This window comes from Eptatretus burgeri, chromosome 4, assembly GCF_056783735.1.
Source record: "Eptatretus burgeri isolate ZD-2024b chromosome 4, Ebu_testis_v1, whole genome shotgun sequence".
NCBI classification, from domain to species: domain Eukaryota; kingdom Metazoa; phylum Chordata; class Myxini; order Myxiniformes; family Myxinidae; genus Eptatretus; species Eptatretus burgeri.
In genome coordinates, this window is record NC_140964.1 from 46,833,423 (window position 1) to 46,843,422 (window position 10,000).

Here is a 10,000-nt window from a genome sequence, read left to right on the forward strand (position 1 = left end):
TTGAAGCTGTTCCCTCAAAAGCTATATATATATATATATATATCATTATCTCTCAAAATGTTGTGGACGAGTTGTGACCAAAGCAGGTGGATGAGTTGATTCGGTGACAAGAGCCAGCGGATTAGATTTTGGTTTGGATCCAGCCCATCAGTGGGATACAAAACATCAACTGTTCCACCTAGCAGAGGGATGTGCTCTACCAAGTGCCTTTCTACCTTGTGCTGTTTTGCCAAGTGTTGCTCTACGAGTGATTTTCATTTGTTTGTTTGTTACTTGTATATTGTAATATTGGTCAGTCGATTATAAGTATATTGGTCAGTCGATTTTTTTATTCTGTCTGTCTGCTTGTTTCGTTCAGGTCACAATTCTAAGCCAATCGTCATGAAATCGACAGTTTTCAACTGAAAAATCGTCAATTTACATCCTATTAACTTGAAAGTTGAACAGGATTTGCATCGTCCATCACTGAATACATATATATATATATATATATATATATATATATATATATATATATATATATATATATATATATATGTTTTGCTGGAAAGATCGATCACAAACGTTTGTCGGATGTTTGCCCTGGGAGCATAATTGTTGGTCTCCCATGCTTTCAGCTCAGATCCTCGACCTCATTTGACCTCCCCAATAGTCTCGGCACCTCTGGTGCAAAGTTGAATCTGTGCACTAGTTTCGGGTTTGTGTAATTGGCCCCATGTAAGGTACCCCGCATCGTAAGCACCTTGAGCTAAGACCGCTGCTCTGCCGGCTGTGCAGTCGAGTGTAAAAGCAATCTGTACGTGCCTCAACAAAACCCACTCCTGCTTCTTTGGAGGGTTGGGGGGGGGGGAGTGGCGGGGTGGGGGTGGAATTAAATAAATATAGTGCTCTCGAATCGTGAAATTTCTCGGAAATGGAATTTGGAAATTAGAGCCCAGGTGCTATTGATATATTCCTTAATTTGCCTTGGCTTAGGTTCAGTTCTGCCTGCCAGCTGTTTCATTATGGAAGTGTTCATACATCTTATGTTACTGCTTCTCAAAGCACCTGCTGGTCCTTCGTCTTTGACGCATGACTTGTGTGCCCTGTGAACCCACACATTCCTCTTATCAGGCAAATTGCCTTGTAACTTTCAGAAAGTCCTTTCGTCGAGATAAAATAAAGTTTAAATTTCATAAAGGGCCACAAAATGCACGAGGGTACAGCTAACAAACACCATGACACTTGTAAATGTCGATCTCATCCTTCGCTCTTTAAACACAATATTCAACTTGAGGGGGAGCACTCAGTCGAGTGCAAAACCTCCGCCGCCAATAGTGCTGGGTCACTTTAGTGAACCTGATGTCCTATTCATTGTAGGTCAAAACGGATCAGACTCTACTGAACCACGATTGAATTAACTAAACTAGATCGACACACATGTAGAAATGCCCAAAAAATAAAATCGAAATTTTTTTGAAAAAAAAGTTGCAAAATTTTGTTTTTTTTTTCTCGAACAAATTTATTTATTTTTGGTTGGAAATCACTTAAAACATGTGGAAATGCAAAAACAAAAATTCAAATATTTTTTTCAAAATGGCCGCCATAGCGGCCATATTAGACTTTGGACCAGGTCCAAAATCTAATGGCATGATCCTTGGACCATACCTTATCCCCCCACCAAGTTTCGTCGAAATCCGTCCAGGAGTTATTCTGTAATACTGTTCACAAACAAACAAACAAACAGACAGGGGTGAAAACAGTAACCTCCGTCCATCTTCGATGGCGGAGGTTAATGAATACGAATTCTCCATCGGTGCTTTCACCGCAGAGCGGGTTTTATTTAATTTTCCTTTCATGTAATTTTTCTTTAATTTAATTAGTCATTTATTTAATTTCTATTTTATATTATTTCTCTTTTATTATTATTATTATTTTTCCCCCCACTGATCTATCCAGTAACATGAAGGGTATATTGGAGTATCTGTGTAGCGTAATGTCATCTCTCATTGTTGCAATGTGCTGTTTTAGATGTGCACCGCAGTGACAGATATGCCACGGGATTCGAAATGCATCTCCGATTCTGCTCGCCTTTGAAATTACTTCGCAACTCATTTTTTAATGGAATCAAGTGAAATTTGACTTTTGGCCGATGTGCTGTTTTTTTATTTTTATTTTATTCAATTTTAACCAAATGGATGTATATTTCTAAGCGTGCAGTTTTGGGTTCCACGAATGGTGTGTGTGTGTGTGTGTGTGTGTGTGTGTGTTTGTGTGTGTGTGTGTGTGTGTGTGTGTGTGTGTGTGTGTGTGTGTGTGTGTGTGTGTGTGTGTGTGTGTGTGTGTGTGTGTGTGTGTGTGTGTGTGTGTGTGAGAGAAGGGGCTGACAGGGTGGCCAAGAGGTATGCACACTTGCCTCTCAGCTGTCTCGCCTGGGTTTGAATCCCGACACAGCTCTAAACTGTCTTCCCGCAGTGTTTCACAGACAGGGTGTTAAAGATCCCAGATGGTATCCTTCGTGAAGAGTTGGCAAGCTACATCTCCATCACCATCAACAAATTCCTAATTCTTGCCCTAACCAGCAGAGGGCATTGCATCAGCGCCACAGCTGCTCTTTCAGTCAATGATGCTACCTCACAGCCTTGTGCTGCATTCAAATGAAGTAGAAGAAGCATGTGTGAAGCAAACGGAGTTTTTATTCCATCAATCTATCCACATCTAGAGAGCATCTGAAAATGCCAAGCCTGTCCGCTTTGAAATCGGACTTATTCTTGCAGATGCTAAACGGTACCTTTGACCTTTTGACCTTTGGACCAATTTCTTCATTTTTCTTCTCCATATTCTCATAATAAAGCATTGTTGAAAATTTGATTGCAAAAGCTCAAATGATAGGCAGTTATGGCCCCAGGCACACACACACACACACACACACACACACACACACACACACACACACACACACACACACACACACACACACACACACACACACACACACACACACACACACACACACACACACACACACACACACACACTTCAATCTTTACCAATAAATGTAAAAATCGAGTATAATATCTCTACTGGCCCAATAACTGAATATACAATATACATTTATAATAACAGCCCTCACAGCTTCCATACATCCCACCCCCCCTTCCCTTCCCCCACTCCCAACACGATTAATAGTAAATGTCATCATTTTAAACACAGCCTGTTCATTCACAAGTCCCAGGTATGTCCTTTATATCGGTGTTCAGAAGCACCTAATGCAGATACAATTAACATTCACTGGCAGCGATCCGTCGGGGGGGGGGGGGGTTGGGGGTAGCACACACCTATCCACTCAAGCCTCGAACCGGTCCACATAGTCAGGAGTTTGTTCGACAAGCAACTGCCCGTTCTGCGAGCTGAGAAAGTTCTCCAAGTCTTTCATTGTGCAGAGGTACAGTCCTTTCTCTCGGGTTCTTTTCCTCATATTTTCAGTTTATTCCAGAAGCTTTATGGCCCATTTAAAGTAATAATACTCTTCTCCGACACACAATGTACTTTATGATGCCCTAACCGGCGACATCTCTTGAGGTTTCTGTGCATGCACACCAAGGATTCTGGGCGAAATGCATCATTTTGAAAGTTGCATATTACCGGCCCAGCAATTATGGTTTGGATGGAAAATCAACTTCTACTATGTCGTTGCCATTAACCACAAACCAGAAACGGTGTTGCACAGCAGTCAAAACTATATTGACTTGTCAATTACGTACAACTTGCGCAGAAAAAGATACAATAGTACAGCACTATATTGTACAAATCCACCCCCTGTACATGAAAAAATACAACACAGCTTTATACCTCGTCTACCTCCTCCTTCAATCATTTATTTTATCTTCTTGCAGTTTCCGTTCCATTTATCTTTTGCAGAGTCGAACACACATCTCCGATGAAAATGTGGAGTATTGCTCTAGTTTTTCAAATTCTATCCTTTCCCAAAGTAAAGATTTTGATTTGTACATGTTTGTTGCCTGGTATTTCAGTCATGGGAGCCATTAATGGATTTGAATGACAACCGAGTACGTTATGACTGCCTGTACTTTTAGACTCAGTGTATTTATGACGTTTTTAAATGTTTTTACATAAAGGTGTGATTTTTTTTATATGATTCGCTCGATTGCAATGAATCAGGATGTAAGCGAGTAAGACATGACCGGAGGATGGTCGAGTCTATTTTGATGTGATGAAAGGGGGCAGCCTTTCTCGGAAGGATTTGCCTTTTATGCCTTTTTTTTATTTGGGTCTTCCATAATTATTTTTAACACTAAAGTGAATGAATAAATACGGGATGTCCATAAAGTCCTTATGCAACTTTGAACTCTTCTAACATTTGATATACACAGGACGATAACAAACTGTTTTCGTTTTATGGGGCGATGTTGTTTACTCATCAAAACCATATTCTTCACCAAAATCGAATCAATTCTTCCTTTTTACATACTCAACCTGCCAACCAAGTTTTTGTCCGAATCCATCCACAACTTTTTGAGATATCCTGCTATATGTCGTTTTCGCCCTATCACTCAATGGTGAAGAATCACTTCAAAAACATTATTGGATCCGGATTTGCATCTTCACCAAAATCGAATCAATTCTTCTTTGTTACATACCTAACCTGTCCACCAAGATTTGTCCCAATCCGTTAACAACTTTTTGAGATATCCTGCTCTTTGTCATTTTTGCCCAATCACTCATTGGTGAAGAATCACTTAAAAAAATTATTGGATCCAGATCCGGATTCGGATCTTCACCAAAATCGAATCAATTCTTCCTTTTTACATGTCCAACCTGCCCACCAAGTTTTGTCTGAATCTGTCTGCAACTTTTTGAGATATCCTGCTCTTTGTCCTTAATGGCCCAATCTCCCAATGGTGAAGAATCACTTAAAAAATTCTCAGATCTAGATCCGGATTCCGATCTTCACCAAAATCGAATCATTTCGTCCTTGTCACATACACAAGCTCTCCACAAAATTTCGTCCAAATCCATACATACCATTTTGGGATATTTTCTTCACAAACAAATAAACAAGAAAAAGATGTGCAAAGCATGATACTTTTAAAATCCACCCCCCTCTCCAAAGGTTGCCATAAATGCATCAAATTGTCCATTTCATTAAGATTAAAATTACAATCTTAATCAAAGTTCAGGTCAATCAGATGAAAATTTATTATTTTTCAGATTGAAATTGATCATTGTAGAAGTTTGACCTTCAGTTGACATTTGACCTTTTGACCTCAAAATAGTTGCTTTCCCAATTCAGTGATGGACTATGTAAATCCTGTTCAACTTTCAAGTTAATAGGATGTAAATTGACGATTTTTCAGTTGAAAATTCTCGATTTCATGGCGATCGGTTTAGAATTGTGACCTGAAGGAAACAAGCAGACAGACAGAATAACAAAATCGACTAACCAATATACTTATAATCGACTGACCAATATACCAATATACCATTATACAATATACAAGTAACAAACAAACAAATGAAAATCACTCGTAGAGCGACACTTGGCAAAACAAGGTAGAAAGGCACTTGGTAGAGCACATCCCTCTGCTAGGTGAAACAGTTGATGTTTTGTATCCCACTGATGGGCTGGATTCAAACCAAAATCTAATCTGCCGATTCTTGTCATCTAATCAACTCATCCACCTGGTTTTGTCATAATTTGTGCTTGAATTCAGTAAGCTGATATGCAAATGGTCTTCAAATTTCAAGTCAATCTGATGAAAATTGACAATTTTAGAAATGTGGCCCATGTTGATATTTTGCCTATGTTGACCTATTGGCCAATATTGACCTCAAAATTAATAGGTGTTTGAATTCAGTGACCTGATATGCAAATGGTCTTCAAATTTCAAGTTAAACAGATGAAAATTGACAATTTGAGAAATACTTTGAGCTCAGAAGATAAGAAGCTGAAATTTCATCCTTTGCTCATCCTTTGAGCGAGGAAGCTGAAATTTGGGGACAACAGTGAAGATGTGCTTTGGCAGAAACGGTATTTTTTATTTTTTGATTCATTAATTGATTAATTACTGAATTATTATCGATTGATTATTTATTTATTTATTTACTTTCTCATCCTGGCAATATCTCGGGCACCTTTTGAGCTGGGAAGCAGATATTTTGACAGGACAGTGACGAAGTTATTTGGCTATAAAGTGTATTTTTATTTTGATTTATTGATTAATCAATTAATCAATTAATTATTTTCTTTCTTGCTTTGCAGGTGATATCTCAGCCAACCTTTTTTTGCTTGGAAGCTGAAATTTGGGGACAAAAGTGAAGATGTTCTTTAACAAATATGTTATTTTTAATTAATCAATTAATTGCGTATTTACTTAATTATTATCGATTAATTAATTGTTTATTTATTTTCTTTCTCATCCTGGCAATATCTCGGGCACCTTTTGAGTTCGGAAGCAGATAGTTGGATACGACAGTGAACAAGTGATTTGGCTATTAAGGTTATTTTTCATTTAATTAATTAATCAACTAATCAATTAATTATTTTCTTTCTTGTTTGTCCAGGCGATATCTCAGCCATCCTTTGAGCGAGGAAGCTATAAGTTGGGGACAAAAGTGAAGATGTGCTTTGCCGGCAAAAGTATTAATTAATTAATTATTTACGTAATGATTATCAATATAAAAATTACTTATTTCTTTTATTTCTCATCCTGGCAATATCTCAGGCACCTTTTGAGCTCGGAAGATGATATTTGCACATGACGGTGACCAGGTGATTTCACTATGAAGTGTATTTTTGATTTATTGATGAATCAATTAATTGATTAATTGTTCATTTTTAGTTTAATTACTTAATTTTCTAAAAGTTACATATTCAGATTAAACGGTGGTGGTGTAGGTGTGCTATTCGGCAATTGATTGAGAAATTAAATTATTTTACCATTATTATTTATTTATTTTAATTCTGCAATTAATCAATCAATCAATTATTGTACACCGCCCCCTCCCAATTCCGACTCCATGTGTTGTAAGGCCGGCGCCAAAGACACCCCGGTGATGTCATGTACTTGAGGATTATTATTTATTTATTTGGCACGGGGGCGTTGTACTGTGAATGTACCGCTACTTGTTTTATTTAAATTGAAGTATTAAGTGGAACACTGCATGGGGTAACGTGTTCTCCGAACTATCAAGTTCTCAATTGTAATTGATGTGAAGAGGGAACCAAAGGATCTCTACTCTGCAAGACCTCAATGCATTTGGGTGTAGTCCAGCGGAGATGGATTGGGAAGTTATTAAATAGTCGCATATTGGTCCAGACTAATCGCCTTGTGATTTTGATCTTTGACCAATTGAAATAACGTGTGTGCCTACATTACATTTAAGAATGATGATGTCAACGCACTTGTCCTCAAATGACCTCCTCCTGATCACAAGTATTCCACAGATTATAATTGAGGTTCTGCCGTACCAATGGGTAAAGTGTGCATGTGTTGCAGAGGAATACCTTGAGAAAAAGGTGAAAAAGATTTTTTTTTCACGAAATTGTCCTCACTTGAACCACCCTTGTATGTACATTATATAATTTTGTTCAAGTTTATCTCTCTTTATTTACTTTTCTGACAGTCCTTGACTCGTGGTAGTGCTTGGAGGTGTATTTTCTGAGACAGACTTCAGGTAACTCTGGGACATATTGTCACAGTGCATGGAATTAAATACTGGAGTTATTGCTTTTGGCTCGATACAAAATAAGTCAAAAGTACATCAGCTTGTGAAAGGCTTATTTTGTGCAAAGCAAGATGGAGATGACGTGATTGACGTATTTGCTCGAATTGTTTCCCTTCGACGTTGACGCTTCCCTGCTAGCTGTCTGTCAGTTTCCGATCTGCAAACAGGAACACAAAAAGTCTTTGTTCAACGAAATTGCTTGATTATGAAAGTCATCTAGGTCACAGGGTTTATTTTTAATATCTCCCTCTTTTATGAAGCACCCACAACCTAATAACACTTCGAGTTTTCAATGGTCAACTGGTGAGATCTATGACCTCTGTCAGCCATGTTTCCTCGGCAAATCTGAAAAATGAAAGATAATTGTCATTCTATCCAGGCAAATGTCACATTTTCACCCCTTCACCACACCTATCTATTTTGATGATTGACCACTGGAAGATGTTCAGTCCCTTTAACTTCTGGTCATGACCTTACCTGGGCAGATAGTCTATCAAAAATGGTCTCCAAGATGGATCTCGACTGGGTGTCGTCAGTGTTGCAAAGTCTTTCCTTGAAAATTCAGAACCACTCTCAACCTACAAACCTTTTGTTTGTCACTTAATAGAGTACTGCTATCCCCTAAGGCCTAAGGCCTAAGGCCTGGGACCATTTCTTCACACCTGTCTCTCACCAAAAGCAGAAGCACTAGGCCTATGCACTCATGGCAGACTGGTTTGGTGACCTTTGTCACACCCACTACGAAGATCCGGTTATGAAATGGATGAGGTGTGTGTGTGTATGTGTGTGTGTGTGTGTGTGTGTGTGTGTGTGTGGCATCCTTTTTGTCTATTAATTACGAATGTCTATTCATTAATTATGCACTATTGGAATGTACCTTTTGACCCTTTAGATTACACTCTTGGAATGTACCTTTTGACGAAGGTGGGCAGAGGTTATGTTTTCACTTGTCTGTCTATCTGTTTGTTTGTCTATGAACAGGGTATCTCAAAAGATGAAATTTGGTGGACAGGTTGTGTGTGTGACCAGGACGAGTTTATTCGATTTTGGTGAAGATCTGGAACCAGATCTGGATATTAGAATTTCAAAAGTGATTCTTCACCATTGAAAGATGGGGCAAAAACAATATATAGCACATTATCTCAAAAAGTTGTGGACAGATTCAGAGTGCGACAGTACAAATTGATTCTATTTTGGTGAATATCTGGTTCTGATTTTTTTTTTCGTGATTGTTCACCTTTGGGCGATGGGGCCAAAAACAATATATAGCAGGATATTTCAAAAAGTTGTGGACGGATTCGGACGAAACTTGGTCGATGAGTTGGGTAGATGACAACAACAAGCTGATTAGATTTTAGTTAAGGTCCGGATGCAGATCCGGCCTATCATTGGGATATCTTCCATAAATAGATGAATTGTGTCTGTGTGCGAGGCATATTTTTTGTCTATTAATTACTTAAGTCTATTCATTAATTACGCACTATTGGAATGTACCTTTTGACCCTTTCGATTACTCAGACACCTTCAAACTTTGAAGACCCTCAGGACCCTTCAGACCCTAAAAACCCAGATGACCCAAAAGACACTTTGGACCCCGAGGACCCCAAAGCCCCAGATGACCCCAAAATTCCTGAGGACACAAAAGTTCCCGAGGATCCTAAATAACCCAAATATCCAATAGACCCAAAGAACCTCAGACCCAGAGGACTCACAAGACCCTGTAGACCCTTTAAGATTCCACCATAAATGGATGAAGCTTTGTGTGCGTGTGTGCGTGTGTGCGTGTCATGTTTTTTGTGGTTCTGCAAAACGTTCTGATGTGGAATGTGATGCATCAAAATGATCGGCATGACCTCTTGAGTTGAGTAGGCTAATTAACTCCAGAAAATCTATTGGAATTCCCAAGTTTTAAATGCACACCATGTTAAGGTATATTAAGAAGCTTAATACATCCTTCTATCATGGCATGGCATTCTAATTACAAAATAAATATCAAAAACAATGACAACATTGTTACAAAGCATATATCAATTAATACTAATATTTACAACAATAATGAGAATAGTGGTAGCATATGATAATAATAATAATAATAATAATAATAATAATAATAATAATGAACACAATTCCCGATCTGGCCCCAAGAACATCTGGAGTTAGTGAAAGGCAAACGAATGCTCAAGCAGGACAGCAGGTGAATATGCAACAAGGCTGTGAAGAACAAAGAAAATTTCGTCCATTAATACACACAAGTAAAACCTAAACTGTTCAA

General features: G+C 38.3%; 1 protein-coding gene across 2 annotated transcripts in view; it reads left to right on the forward strand.

The window, feature by feature from the left end:
• The window catches only part of LOC147027969 (RNA-binding motif, single-stranded-interacting protein 3-like), an 870,038-nt gene that overhangs the window by 135,146 nt on the left and 724,892 nt on the right, over positions 1–10,000 (forward strand). The gene's annotated exons all lie outside the window — the stretch shown is intronic.